The sequence below is a fragment of the Pleurodeles waltl genome, chromosome 11 (assembly GCF_031143425.1).
Source record: "Pleurodeles waltl isolate 20211129_DDA chromosome 11, aPleWal1.hap1.20221129, whole genome shotgun sequence".
Lineage (NCBI taxonomy): Eukaryota > Metazoa > Chordata > Amphibia > Caudata > Salamandridae > Pleurodeles > Pleurodeles waltl.
The window spans coordinates 791307172-791323603 of record NC_090450.1 but is presented as its reverse complement, the minus strand read 5'-3'; positions in this window follow the sequence as shown (position 1 = coordinate 791323603).

Below are 16432 nucleotides of genomic sequence, written 5' to 3'. Positions count from 1 at the left end.
AATCAATTTAGGATTTTTTTAGATTTCGTTTTGCTTTATACTGAATACAGCATGGAGATTTTGCTTGCTTCCAGGCAGATACTAACAGGTGTGAATTACTTGTTAGGGATTAATAATAATTATGAGCTCAAGAATCATACTGGAAGAATTATTCATTTAATTTAAAAACCATATTATGTGCTTATGCTGTGAATCCCATCTCTACGAAAGTGCAAAAATCTGTTTAAAAATTAAATTAAATAAACCATCTCTGCTGCGACTGCTAAAAGTTACATGGGGAAAACTCTAAATAAAAGTGCTCTATTCAGGTTAAAAAATGAGTTCACACATCCCCCAGGGAGGTATAGCATTGAGAGTGGAAATACTTCTAAACCGGAAATATTTCTCCACAGTCTATATTTAGTCATACAACTCTATGCATTGTCTTTATGCAGACCTACCTGCCATTTTACAGTAATTTTGAGACTGCAGGTCTTTTAGGGCGGGGAATATAACCTTTCTTTGGACAGGTTGATGGATTATTTGACTGTAATTGATACTAACACCGTCAACACTCTTTCTTTCATTTTGTTTTGTTTAATATGTCTACCACTGTCTCTCTCATTACTGCATCAGGACCTACAATTTAAGGAGGAAAGGTATGCTGAACTGCAGATAACATACACATCTTTCTTTGAGCTGGTGTTCTATATAAAGTGCAACAATGAGGTGCCATGAATATTATATCTTGTCTGTGTATTCCCCTCTTTTATCTACATGTGCAAATAACTCAGTTACGAGTGAATATGTGTGATTATAAGAATGCACATCTAGTTTATATTATTCTGTTCTGAATTGTGATTATCAAATTTGCTTGAATATATTCGCCGTGTTTAATCTCATACGATAACTGTTCTGTTTCATATTATTTGTTATTGATGTCGGAAGAGTTTCAAGAATTTGATAAGTACCTTTGTGGTTTATTACTATAATTCAAAAGCGCAAAGTCTCCCCGAATGAAAATAAGCGAGACACTCTCTGCTGTCTATTCTGACAGGTTCATCGACAATGAAGTGTTAGAACAGCTGAGCACAGAGAGTAAGGGGTTGGAGGTGAATCTTCATACCAAGTTCCAAAGGGACAGGGCCTGCAGAATCATATCACTGATTCTAACTGAAGGAAAGGAGGCAATTAGCCTTCATTTGCTCAGCATATTAGTGCAGCTGACCTCGCACAAGAACAGAAAGCATTGCCATTGCATTGAACAGAAGCCTTATTGTTCTAATAGGCATGCAGGTGTGATTGCTGTTCCTTCTTTTCTTTTGAAATGCTTTCAAGTTGCTTCCCAGATATTTTCTTTGGGGTGGCAGGAGTACTGGGTATAAATAAGTCATCAATGGCTCAGGTTGGTCGATGTTGGTGGAGGATCTAGTTTCTGCACTAGGACTTTGCCAGCCTCCTAACAGCTAAGATCAACTGTTTTCCAAACCAATTTTGTAAAACTACAGCAACACCATTCCAACCAGCAATGATATTTACAAGACTAAGAACCTCGAGAAAGCCTAAGGCTGACCACTCATATAGAGCAAAACGTGTTTTCTGATTTTAACGATAATGTTGTGGATGAAATAGCTATCTGGATGCCCGATGCAAAAGAATGAAAGATACAAAACCTGCCCATCTCTTTGCCAACTCACTGAGTTGTGCTCAGTGTTATGGAAATTAGGGACTAAATATTTAGAATGCAAATATATATTTCAAGTGCCTTCTCTCTGTAGTAGACCGCCTGCTTCTTGATACTGTCATTAAAGAGAGCTTCAGCCCTTGCAAATTAGCTTACAACCTTGACGGAGCTTGTTAAATCTTGCAGGTGCTCTGTTACGCCTTTCTAGGGCGTTTTCTACTAATTAGGCTTACATAAAGCTTTGAAGAATATATTTCCAGGTTGTCTTAATGTTCCTGGAGGAGTCGAGGTGGTTCCAAAATATTCTGAATGCTCAAACTTCCCACATAGCCTTCAATATGCCCTTGATTCTGTCTGAGTCTAAATCACCTAAACCAAACATTTTACATCCAGAGTATTTCACACTTGTACAGCTGTATCATTTTGACTCTCAGTCTGTTGAGCGTCCAAGATGAATATCTGGTAGATGGCCTTTTCACTTGATATGGAGGAGTCTGCGGGTGCACGATGCTTGGAAAGAGGCTTGTAATCGGTTGTCGGGTATGACTTACAAATGCCATTTCTTGGAGTTTGGTTGCTGGGCCTCTTTGACAGTCAGGTTTCTCTCTGGAGGCAGTTTCTGGTAAAAATATGACTGACTATGTCCTGGCGTCGTGGTCCTGTGCCCAAATAGCCTGATTGGCTTCATTATCTGGTCTACTTGGATGAATTACAAGACTCGCCCTTTTCTCTGATTGTCATTACTATGAAAACAACTTTCCCGTGAGAACAGCTTTGCGGCATACATGTGGACGCCAAAACCAGTGGTGCTCTGACAGTATTTCAGTTTTGTTTCATTAAGGGCAGGTTGTACCCCTTAGCATCTCCATACTTTTTATCTTTTAAGGGAGGACATACTCCAACTTTACCTTTCCCCATTACTTTTACTTTCCCCCACCCTCAAACCCTTTTTGTGCCATGCCTCATCCTGATTTACCCCTATTATTTGCCCTCCCAACACTTTAAGTCACTCCGTCCACATGACCCCACCCCTATTTCCACTCCCCTTTACCTACTTGGCTGTGTTGAACCGACCTCTTCTTTCCTCCTTTGCCTTTTTTTAACTACTGGATCACGGTGGCCCTAAAAGAATGACTAACAGTGGATTTCTTCCATTTTTTTCAAAATAAACTTTAATTCTTACAGTTGTTATAGTTTAAGATTGTAATAATTCCTGTATTTTCGTTGCTTAATCAATCCTTAGGCAAGTATACCTTTTCCAAAGGCATTTTGTTTTTGTGGAAAGATTGTATTATCATTGTGACATTTTTCCAGAATGATGTTTCGGCAGCCTGATTTTAATTTTGAAAATCTGTTGTAAGATCGAATTCCATTCATCTGCACTCTCTATATTTGATTATACTTGGTGGAGATTCAATTTTCCCACACTCTATGCAGACTGCAACTGTCTTGCACTGGGATATTTTGTTATTTACTAAACTTAATGAATACTCCAATTGAGACCTCTTGGCACTAGAAGATTATGTCGGTCCAGAACAAAATCAGCTACAGCTTGTGCTCAGTCGTTTCTGAACTGCAACATATTGGATTGAACTGTTAATTTGAAGGGAAGACTGTTCAAGAGTTTTGCATCCTAAACGTTTGAGGTTCTAGGGCTCACATCCACTGGAGGGATCCACAGTCTACTGTCCCACTAGTTGGGAGAGTTTTGTGACAGCAAAGTCTCCGATTTGCCATGGTTTAACTTGAGACAGTTGTTCATCCATCATATGACAGCTTTCATCGCCAGGAGCAACCTCTCAACAAAATATAGGTGGCGTATACATAAATAAAATGGAAGAAAACATGCAGAAAGCAAACCAAACAAAGTAATAGACTGAGCTGCAGGTGGCAGACTTTGATGCCCTCTGGGACACCCCACGACACTGATTTATTTTGGGCATGATGTGAATGAACTCATCTGCACTAATATAGGGATTCAAAATTGTCCTCACAAATAAAGGCTGACTATATTTTTGATCATACGAACAATGTTTCTTATACAGCTCATCAATGCTCACTTTCATATGAAATGTTGTTTATCTTAACCAGTGGGAACCACAGTAAGTGGAACAGTAGATCCCTAATTGTACTCTATTGTTAGGGTCTATGAATAGGGCAGGGGTAGGGGATCACAGTCTATCCGCTCTACTGAGACAAAGTAGACCTGATACTCATCATATCCCGTGATACATCACCTTACATTAAATGTTATTTCATTTATCCTATAGTCCTAAGGTAGACCATACACATAAACCTCATAATGCCTTCACTTTTTGCTGGCTGTGGGAATAAAATGGCACGGTGTTACCTGTGCACACCTGTCACCGTTAGAGAATGATATTCAAACTCCTGATGCAGCTATAAGTGGGATTCGGCTAGTTCACTTGGGTACTGATTGCTTCAACATCTCACTGACCTTTGCGTTCAATTAGGTGTTGGCTCAAGTCTGTGAGTGTCTGATTGCGTACATTTTTCTGCAGTCTGAGAACCTGAGGTCTGTAGAACTCTAGGGGTTGTGGTGTACTTTCGTGCACCCCAGTAGTGTCCAAGTCTATAAGTATGTCATAGGTCTAGAACTTCTTTGTGTATTCTATGGTATACAATTCTATGTGTGTCAGGTTTGTGATGTTGATTATTTTGCCCACATAGTATACCAGTCCCTAGGTTTCTCATGGCTCTGTTGTTTCTTTGTGCAACCCAGAAATAAACATGTCGTTTTGGTGTACACACAATTTATCAGGGCTCTGTTATTTCTTTGTGAATCCCACGATTAGACAGAATGCACTTGTGGTTCTTATTTTTCTCTTCGTCATCTTTGGGCAGACAAGACAGCAAGTCTTTCATGGATCTGTGCCCATAAAATGATACAGTTCTACTGTTCTGTCATAGTTCAGGTGATATTTTGTGCCATGCTGGATAGCTCTGCGGTTCTGGTATTTCTTTGGGCACGCAAGTAGTATGCAGGTCTATAAGTGCTTCATGACGGCTGTTTCTTCATGCTCCCTGAGAGTATACAGGTCTGGAAGTCACTTATATTTCTGATACTTCTTTATGTGACCCACGAGTATACAGTCCAACATGCAGGTCCCTAGGTTTCTCATGTCTTTGTTTTGTCTTTGTGCACCCGGGAACTGCATAGGTCTATGGGTTTCCCATGATTCTGGCGATTCTCCCAAAGGTACAGGAGAGAAAACTCTTCTAAGTGTTTATAATCCTGGTGTTTTGTGCTTTATGATAGTAAACAAGAGTTTCATGGTTTGGGTATTTCTTTGTGCATCCAGCTGCTATACAAGGAGTCTCTCAACGTTCAGAGTTTGTCCCGGTAGTATTCTGATGTATATATATATATATATATATATATATATATATACGTATATACGTATATATGTATATATACGTATATATGTATATGTATATATATGTATATATATATTTATATATATATATATATGTATATGTATATATATATATATATATATGTATATGTATATATATATATATATGTCTCTTATAGGTTTGCTTGTGTGCGCTCTGAGAGTGTACGTGACTATAAATCACTCATGATTTGGGAAGTTATTTGTACATGAAAATTCAGGTCTATAAATCTGTCATGGTTATGGTGTTTCCATGAGCACTGCAGGAGTATAGAGTTCTCTGGGCTTTTCTTGCTTCTTGTGTTCCTATTTCCCCTCTTGAAGTATACAAGAAGTCTCGCATGGCTCTGATATTTCATTTTGCATGCAAGGTGTACAAAGGGCTATGTGCTTTACATGTTTCTGGTGTTTCTGATACTGGACTTTTTTGCACGTCGGTCAGATATACATGTTTATTAGTTCTGGTGATTTCCGTGCACCCAGGTACCATTAGGAAGTCTCTCATGGGCCTGGTGTTTCTTTCTGCACTATGGTAGGATGCAGGAGGTCTTTTACGGTTCTGGTGATTCTTCGTGCACTCTGGTGCAATACAGCGAGTCTCTCATATGTATGTTTCTTGGGCACCCTGGTGCTATACATGAGGTCTCTCATGGGTTTGGTGTTTGTTGGTGCATGTTGGTGTACACAGTTTGTTTCTTTTAGCTATTGTGTTTATTTGTGCACTCAGGTACTACGCAGATTGTCTACCAACAGTTTTGGTACTATACAGGAATTCTCTCACATTCTGGTGTTTTTTTTTTTTGTGCACCCACATACAATACAGGAAGTCTCCCGCAGTTTTGGCGTTTCTTTGTGGACTCTGGTGCACACACAATGACTCTCGAGGTTAAGGTGTTTCTTTGATTAACCTGATACCATACAGGGAGTCTCTCACAGTTTCAGTGTTTCTTTGTGCACAATGGTGTACACAAAAAGTCTCTCAAGTTTATAGTGTTTCTTTGTGCATACTAGAACTATATAGGACGTCTCTCATAGTTTTGCGTTTCTTTGTGCATCGTTGTATAATGCAGGAAGTTTCTCATAGTCTTGGGGTTTCTTTGTGCATCTTGGTATACACAAAAAGTATTTCACGGTTGTAATGTTACTGTGAGCAGCGATCTAGCATACAGGAGTTTAACCCTCCCATCGTATCTGAAGTCAGTATTTGAAGCCAGAGAAACTAAACTGTTTTGTAAAAGTATGAGGGCTAAGCTTTCCTCTCCACCCTTCTCTGCCCCAAATCCCATTTCCTCATCACACGTGTGACAAGCTGCTTCCTTGAATGAGTGGCAATCCCGCCTTGCTACGTCCTGGCATGTAGCTGTCTGATTCAGGCAAACGTCAGGCTGCAAACGAGTCGGAGAGTGTGTTTTTCATTTATACAGCGACACATCTGGGATCCACTACACATGATTTGGTACATTTAATCTATCCCCAAAGCGACATCTGAAATTAGGGTATTACAGACTGAGTGTTCTTTTATTGTTATTCTTTCTGGAAGGTCCAGCAAGTTCCATTCCAATAACGCAACTACCCAGACGTAGTGTACAGTGGGAAGAGCAGAAGCAGTGAAGCTACGCATATCTCGCCGTGCAGGTCACTACCAATAGACACTTTACAAATCTGTGTATTTATGTTATGGTGCATCTTGAGATGCTTAATGCTATCTAACATTTAACATATTTTGAATCATTTTTATGGGTAAATTATTAAGCGAATAAAGGCTATAATGACTGCTTTAAAAAACACATTCAATTAAAAACAAAAATTATGTTCAACTGCAAACTCTTCTTTTGGACTTCGGCTTGTGTGAAACATTTAAGATTGATACTTTCAATAATTTCAATAATTTGATTTTAATTCGTCCCAGAGTTTTTGCTTGCAAACACCCTTTAGTTTTTCTGATAGGATTAGTGGTGCAGATCACCAACAAGGCAACAGCGTTCCGGAGGAGACATTGGGGGTCATTCTGACCTCGGCGGTAAAAGCCGCTTACCGCCGGTCAGAAGGCCGCCACAATACCGCCGCGGCCGCGGTCAGCCGCCACGGACATTCTGACCCACAACTGCAAAACCTCCAAAAATCCGCCCTCCACTGCAGTCCGCCACATCAGCGGCCAGCGGTAAACTGGAGAAGACCAAACCTCCACCGCCACGCCAACAGAAATACGCCCATCCCATTGTGACCCGCAAATCCACGCGGCGGTCATTCAACCGCGGTATTCCATTGGCGGTACACACCGCCGCGGTCAAAATACACACACCTTTACAAACCCCTACCACATTGGACAATCTGAAAGGCACACACCTGAAACACATACACACACCACTCCCACACATCCAATACCATATAAAACACACACCCACATCACCCACAAACCCCTACCAACAAAAACCAGAGACGAAGGAGAGAGAGACACATCAGAGAATAGAGAGCCAGACACACAGAGGCACACCACAACATCACACACACCACATAGAAGCACAAAGCACCACACACCAACACACACATCATCACATACACCACCCCACACCTCATACACACCACCCCATGGCACCACAAAGGCACCCACGCTTTTCGGACCAAGAACTCCGGGTCATGGTGGAGGAAATTATAAGAGTTGAACCCCAGCTCTTCGGCACACAGGTGCAGCACACCACGATAGCTAGGAAGGCGGAGCTCTGGCAGCGGATCGTGGACAGAGTCAACGCGGTGGGACAGCATCCCAGAAATAGGGACGACATCCGCAAACGATGGAACGACCTACAGGGGAAGGTGCGATCGATGGTCTCGCGACACAACATCGCAGTGCAGAAGACTGGCGGGGGACCCCCACCCACTCCACCCGAATTCACAGCATGGGAGCAAGAGGTACTAAACATCCTGCATCCTGATGGCCTCGCTGGAGTACACGGAGGAATGGACTCTGGTAAGTACAAGCCCAACCACTTCACCCCCCCCCCAGCATGCTAACCCTCACCCTCACCCCCAACCCCCCAGCACACATCCTCCCTGAGAATGTCTCTCCAGCACAACCCACCCAACACCAACCCCTGCATGCCATCCCCAAACTATGGACACCCATCACCTAAGCATGACCACTGCACATACCCATCCCCCCCCCACAAAACACCCTCACAACACCTCCCCCAAGGGAATGCCAGCACAGGGGGACAAGGGCACCCATAAAACGCAAGCTAATGCACACACAGAAACAATAACCATACCCTCTTACCCCATGCAGGACCCGAACAACAACACACTGGTCAGGAGGGACCAGAAATGTCCATCCCACCCCCGGAACAGGCCCCTAGTGATGACAGCAGCTCTGTCGACCTGGACCCTGATGACCAGCCCGGACCATCGGGGACCTCTGGGCAGTCGGTTCCCCTCACCCAGACACAGGCCACTGCAGACCCAACCCCCTCTGGGAACAACAGCACAGCTCCCACCCAGCGGGCCCATGCCTCTGTCTCTAGGACAGGTCAAGCAGCGGTGTGTCTACCACTACAGGGCACCCAGGGTAACCCACCAACCCAACAACAACAGGGACCTGGGGGCAGTGGGAGTGGGCACACCGTCCAGGGGACAGAGGCCCAGGGAAACAGGGCAACTCGGAGGGCTGCTGTGCGACAGGGGGGGGAGGAGAGGCCCAGGGAACCCACTCTCCAAGAGGCCCTCACCACCATCATGGCAGCCTACCACCACTCACAAGAGACGATGGCGACGGTACTGGCCAGGTTCCAGGAGATCCAGGCACAGCAGGAGCAACGCTACATGGGGTTCAGCGACCAACTCACCAACATCTCAACCGCTATGGGGAGCATAGTCCAGGCCCTGAACCGTATAGAGGACACGTTTCGGGACCATGTGGCATCACACAGGGCCCCTGTCATTAGCCAGGAACAGGAACAGCCTACCACCTCCGCCGGCGCTAGTGGACAGGAGGCCCCACCACAACGACAGCCCACCAGAACCCCACCTCCTGCTGAACAACAACCACCCCGCAAAAGGAGCCTGAGATCAAAAAAACCGACAGAGTAGGATGTCAAGACCCCCGCCAGCATCACATACCCCCTGAAGTCCTCCCACTGTTCAACATTGCCACCCTGTCAAACCTTGAACTGCCCCTGCTCCATCCTGCCACAGGCATATGGACAATGCACCTGTCAGACTGAGAACTGGACTCTGCCATGGACATTACTCCACCCCCACCCATCACTGTTTCACTATCATGTACCAATATCTATGCACTAATAATAAATCACACATTGCACTGAAATCAATCAGGACTCAGCCTGTCTTATTTACAAATGTATGACACATTACATATCAATTACGTATTTTTAACATTGTGAATTACACATACCGAGGTAACTTAGCATTAGTCCATGGGCCAACCAAGCCGAGGTCACGCAGTGGCTCATACAGCACAGAAAAGGGAAGGGAAAATCAAACATCATGTTTATAGTTCTGGGGGGAAATCGACAAAGTTGAGATGCAGGAGGCTTTCAGGAAATGTAAAATGGCATGGGTGATTATTACCTGTGTGCTACTGAAAATACTGTTCTATTACTCTGTCCCTGTTGTCTGTGTCGTCCTCTGAGTCTTCCTCCTCTTCACTCACCGCAGGCTCCACAGCTGCTTCAACACCACCATCTGCACCATCCTCCTGCAGGAAAGGAACCTGACGTCGCAATGCCAGATTGTGAAGCATACAGCAGGCCACGATGATATGGCACACCTTCTTTGGTGAGTACATCAGGGATCCCCCTGTCATATGCAGGCACCTAAACCTGGCCTTCAGGAGGCCAAAGGTCCTTTCGATGATCCTCCTAGTTCGCCCATGGGCCTCATTGTACCGTTCCTCTGCCCTGGTCCGGGGATTCCTCACTGGGGTCAGTAGCCAAGGCAGGTTGGGGTAACCAGAGTCACCAATTAGCCACACACGTTGTCTCTGTAGCGGCTCCATCACATAGGGGATGCTGCTATTTCGCATAACATACGCGTCATGCACTGACCCTGGGAACTTGGCATTTACATGGGAGATGTACTGGTCAGCCAAACAGACCACCTGCACATTCATCGAATGATAATTTTTCCTGTTTCTGTACACCTGCTCATCGTCTTTTGGAGGTACCAAAGCCACATGGGTCCCATCAATGGCACCAATGATGTTGGGGATATGTCCAAGGGCATAGAAATCACCCTTCACTGTAGGCAAGTCACCCTCCTCTGGGAAAATGATGTAGCTCCGCATGAGTTTCATCAGGGCAGACAACACTCTGCTCAAAATCTTTGAAAACATAGGCTGAGACATTCCAGATGACATGGCCACTGTTGTCTGGAATGACCCACTTGCCAAGAAATGGAGGACTGACAAAACCTGCACCAGAGGGGGAATCCCTGTGGGTTGGCGGATGGGGGACATCAGGGCTGGCTCCAGCTGGGCACACAGTTCATGAATAGTGGCACGGTCAAGTCTGTATCGAAGTATTATATGGCGTTCTTCCATTGTCGACAGGTCCACCAGCGGTCGGTACACGCAAGGATTCGTCCTTCTCCTCGCAAGTCCCAGCGGACGGTGCCTAGGAAGGACAACATGGAGCACAGAGTCAGGCAAACCACAGGTACGTACAGACAGCTTGCACAGTTAAAGAATGGCAATGGGTTGAAAGGCGTGTATGTGTGGCAATGCAAGGCCTAGGCCTGTGTGTCGCAGTCAAAATTAAGCCATGTAGGCCCTGGAAATGGCGGCTGCCTGACCTGTGAAGTGGGACAATGGGATGTGAGGTCAATGCGCTGCCGGGGCACACCGTGGCGGTAGGCGGTCGAAGACCGCGGCGCAAAGCCGCATTGGTTAACATTGAACCTTATGGGTTTCAGGAGCCAATGACGATGTGCGCCGGCGGTCGCGGTACGCACCGCCGCGGGCGTGACCGCCATTTCCTAGCTGATTGATCACTCGAGACCTGATCATCCACAGGAGAGGACCTATACTGCAAGTGCTGCTGTGACCTCGGTCTGGAAGTGACAATGGCTGCTGCGACTGAGGAAAGGGCCCCTGCCTTCACGTCTGAAGAGTTGGAGAAGCTCGTGGATGGGGTCCTCCCCCAGTATGCGCTACTCTACGGTCCTCCAGACCAACAAGTGAGTACACCGGGTGCACATGGAATGGGCTATGCCTGTGTGGATTGGGGTGGATGTAAGTTGGTGGGGTGGGGGGCGAATGAGGAGTGCAACGCACGACAGATGAGAGCATGTGCCATATGGCAAAGTTGGTGGGGGGGCCAATCACATCTAACATGCAGGTCATTGATGATTTCCTCCTTTCCACCCTGTACATGTCAAATAGGTCAGCGCCCATCAGAAGATCGAGATTTGGCGTGCCATCGCCAAGGAAGTCCGGAACTTGGGGGTCCACAACAGACGGGGCACCCACTGCCGCAAGAGGTGGGAGGACATCCGCCGCGGAACAAGGAAGACCGCAGAAACACTGCTGGGGATGGCCTCCCAACCTAGGAGGGGTGCCAGTCGCACCATGACCCCCCTGATGTCCCGGATCCTGCTGGTGGACTACCCTGAATTGGATGGGCGCTTTAAGACATCACAGCAGACACAAGGGGGTGAGTATCAGCACATTCTCCTATCTTTCTGCGCAGTGGAGGCGTCTGGGTGGGGGAGGAGGGCTGTGGGTGACATTAGGCCAGGGCGCTTTCTGTAGTGTAGTCCTCTCCCTTAGGCATGGCCCTGTGCCCCCGGCCCCCACCTCTGTAGGGTGACAAGTACAGCCATTGATGGTCCAGCATCACCCATGTGCGCGTTTGACGTCTCTTGGCCTGTTGTCCTAGTCAGTAGTACTGAGTAGTGTACCCCGAATGCGCGGCTTAGTGCATGAGGCTCCTGTGTCTGTCCTCTCCGCCAACGGTGTTGACATTGCATGCACTCAACCTGGTCTTCTTTTTTCTCCCCCCACCCTTTCTCTTCATCTTCTTGTGCATGTGTGCATTAGCATCATCAGGCGGAGGAGATTTGGCATCGGAGCACGAGGGAGCTGCAGGACACAAGGCCCCGGTGGGCCCAGGAACAGACACCGAGGGCACCAGTGATCCGGAGGGCGAGGGGAGCACCACAACGGGGACCGGTGGTGAGACCAGCGACTCAGACACGTCCTCGGATGGGTGCTCCCTAGCGGTGGCGGCAACATCCGGGCCCCCCGCCTCTACAGGTACAGCCGCCACCCAGCGCACCAGCCCCGCCCTCCCTGCAGCCCCTCAGCCTACGCTCCGTGCCCGCTCGCCCAGGAAGGCGGGCGTCTCCTTCGCCCCAGGCACCTCAGCCCCTGCCCCTGTCACCCCTGCTGCCCTCAGTGCGGAGCTCATTGACCTCGTGAGGACGCTCATTGTTGGGCAGACTACCCTTTTGAATGCCATCCAGGGTGTGCAAAGGGAGGTGCAACAGAGCAATGCGTACCTGGAGGGCATTCATTCGGGTCAGGCTGCCCATCAACGAGCGTTCACTGCTCTGGCCTCAGCACTGACGGCAGCCATTGTCCCTGTTTCCAGCCTCCCGCTTCTGACTGCCTCCAGCCTGTCTCTGTCTCCTGTTCCTCAGCCTATCCCATCCACACCATCAGACCAGCCTGCACACACCTCAACACCCAAGAGCAGCTCATCCAGACACAAGCACCACAGATCCCACAAACATTCACCCAAGCAACACCCAGATGCAGACATTCCAGCAGTCACAACCACCTCTGTGTCCCCCTCCTCCTCGTCTCCCTCCTCCCTCCCTGTGACGTCTACACTCACACCTGCATGCACCCCAACATCAGCCAGTGCTTCCATCACCACCTCACCCTCCAGTACAGTCCACACTCGTGCAGTCACCACCCCCACTGCCATTTACACGTCCCCTGTGTCCTCTCCCACTGTGTCTGTCACCCCCTCTTCCAAGACACACAAACGCAGGCAGCCACCCACCCAACAGCCATCCACCTCACGTCAGCCTACAGCACCAGCACCTTCACCCAATGACAGCACACCTGACTCTCCTACAACCACATCCTCTTCCTCCACTCCCATCACCACTTCTCCTACCCTTTACCTTGGACCTAAAAAGCTTTTCCTGGCTAATCTTAACCTCTTTCCCTCCGATGAGCTCCCCCCTCCATCTGCAAAGAGTCCCAAGAGCACCGCAGCCACCACCAGCCCAGCTTCGAGTGTCACTGTTGTGCATGGGTTCTGGAGTCCACCCTTTGCCAGGAGTGACACATCGATCAGCAGCAAGAACACGTCCAGCCCCCCCCCCCGGCAAGAGGACCCGCAAAAACAAGGGCCGCCGTGCGAGGACTGACAGGGCTGCCCCCAAGGAGCAATGTGTGGCCACTTCACCAGCCACACCATCTAGGGGAGGCAAGGGCCCGAGAGCCCCATCAAAGGAGCGGAAGGGCAGCAGGAGCGCGGAGAAGGTGGACCCCACATGTCACATCCCAGCTGGGAAGGAGGACACTAAAGAGGCCAGGAGTCCGTCCCCGAAGGGTCCAGAAACGTCACGGTCCGAGGGCGACTGAGCAGGGAGTGCAGCACAGGTCTGGCTCCCTTGACCTGCTGGATGAGCACCGCTGAAGAGGGCCCGCGGTGCAGAAGAGCACCGCTGAACAGGGCCCGCGGTGCAGAAGAGCACCGCTGAAGAGGGCCCGCGGTGCAGAAGAGCACCGCTGAACAGGGCGAGCCGTGCAGAAGAGCACCGCTGAAGAGGGCCCCGCCGTGAAGATAGGCACCGCTGAAGAGGGCCCGCCGTGCAGAAGAGCACCGCTGAACAGGGCCCGCCGTGCAGAAGAGCACCGCTGAAGAGGGCCCCGCCGTGAAGATAGGCACCGCTGAAGAGGGCCCGCCGTGCAGAAGAGCACCGCTGAAGAGGGCCCCGCCGTGAAGATAAGCACCGCTGAAGAGGGCCCCGCCGTGAAGATAGGCACCGCTGAAGAGGGCCCGCCGTGCAGAAGAGCACCGCTGAAGAGGGCCTGCCGTGCAGAAGAGCACCGCTGAAGAGGGCCCCGCCGTGAAGATAGGCACCGCTGAAGAGGGCCCGCGGTGCAGAAGAGCACCGCTGAACAGGGCCCGCGGTGCAGAAGAGCACCGCTGAAGAGGGCCCGCCGTGCAGAAGAGCACCGCTGAACAGGGCCCGCCGTGCAGAAGAGCACCGCTGAAGAGGGCCCCGCCGCGAAGATAGGCACCGCTGAAGAGGGCCCGCGGTGCAGAAGAGCACCGCTGAACAGGGCCCGCGGTGCAGAAGAGCACCGCTGAAGAGGGCCCACCGTGCAGAAGAGCACCGCTGAACAGGGCCCGCCGTGAAGATAGGCACCGCTGAAGAGGGCCCCGCCGTGAAGATAGGCACCGCTGAAGAGGGCCCGCCGTGCAGAAGAGCACCGCTGAAGAGGGCCCCGCCGTGAAGATAGGCACCGCTGAAGAGGGCCCCGCCGTGAAGATAGGCACCGCTGAAGAGGGCCCCCCGTGCAGAAGAGCACCGCTGAACAGGGCCCGCCGTGCAGAAGAGCACCGCTGAAGAGGGCCCCGCCGTGAAGATAGGCACCGCTGAAGAGGGCCCGCGGTGCAGAAGAGCACCGCTGAACAGGGCCCGCGGTGCAGAAGAGCACCGCTGAAGAGGGCCCGCCGTGCAGAAGAGCACCGCTGAACAGGGCCCGCCGTGCAGAAGAGCACCGCTGAAGAGGGCCCCGCCGTGAAGACAGGCACCGCTGAAGAGGGCCCGCGGTGCAGAAGAGCACCGCTGAACAGGGCCCGCAGTGCAGAAGAGCACCGCTGAACAGGGCCCGCCGTGCAGAAGAGCACCGCTGAACAGGGCCCGCCGTGCAGAAGAGCACCGCTGAAGAGGGCCCCGCCGTGAAGATAGGCACCGCTGAAGAGGGCCCGCGGTGCAGAAGAGCACCGCTGAACAGGGCCAGCCGTGCAGAAGAGCACCGCTGAAGAGGGCCCACCGTGCAGAAGAGCACCGCTGAACAGGGCCCGCCGTGAAGATAGGCACCGCTGAAGAGGGCCCCGCCGTGAAGATAGGAACCGCTGAAGAGGGCCCGCCGTGCAGAAGAGCACCGCTGAAGAGGGCCCCGCCGTGAAGATAGGCACCGCTGAAGAGGGCCCCGCCGTGAAGATAGGCACCGCTGAAGAGGGCCCGCCGTGCAGAAGAGCACCGCTGAAGAGGGCCCGCCGTGCAGAAGAGCACCGCTGAAGAGGGCCCCGCCGTGAAGATAGGCACCGCTGAAGAGGGCCCGCGGTGCAGAAGAGCACCGCTGAACAGGGCCCGCGGTGCAGAAGAGCACCGCTGAAGAGGGCCCGCCGTGCAGAAGAGCACCGCTGAACAGGGCCCGCCGTGCAGAAGAGCACCGCTGAAGAGGGCCCCGCCGCGAAGATAGGCACCGCTGAAGAGGGCCCGCGGTGCAGAAGAGCACCGCTGAACAGGGCCCGCGGTGCAGAAGAGCACCGCTGAAGAGGGCCCACCGTGCAGAAGAGCACCGCTGAACAGGGCCCGCCGTGAAGATAGGCACCGCTGAAGAGGGCCCCGCCGTGAAGATAGGCACCGCTGAAGAGGGCCCGCCGTGCAGAAGAGCACCGCTGAAGAGGGCCCCGCCGTGAAGATAGGCACAGCTGAAGAGGGCCCCGCCGTGAAGATAGGCACCGCTGAAGAGGGCCCCCGTGCAGAAGAGCACCGCTGAACAGGGCCCGCCGTGCAGAAGAGCACCGCTGAAGAGGGCCCCGCCGTGAAGATAGGCACCGCTGAAGAGGGCCCGCGGTGCAGAAGAGCACCGCTGAACAGGGCCCGCGGTGCAGAAGAGCACCGCTGAAGAGGGCCCGCCGTGCAGAAGAGCACCGCTGAACAGGGCCCGCCGTGCAGAAGAGCACCGCTGAAGAGGGCCCCGCCGTGAAGATAGGCACCGCTGAAGAGGGCCCGCGGTGCAGAAGAGCACCGCTGAACAGGGCCCGCAGTGCAGAAGAGCACCGCTGAACAGGGCCCGCCGTGCAGAAGAGCACCGCTGAACAGGGCCCGCCGTGCAGAAGAGCACCGCTGAAGAGGGCCCCGCCGTGAAGATAGGCACCGCTGAAGAGGGCCCGCGGTGCAGAAGAGCACCGCTGAACAGGGCCAGCCGTGCAGAAGAGCACCGCTGAACAGGGCCAGCCGTGCAGAAGAGCACCGCTGAAGAGGGCCCCGCCGTGAAGATAGGCACCGCTGAAGAGGGCCCGCGGTGCAGAAGAGCACCGCTGAACAGGGCCCGCCGTGCAGAAGAGCACCGCTGAACAGGGCC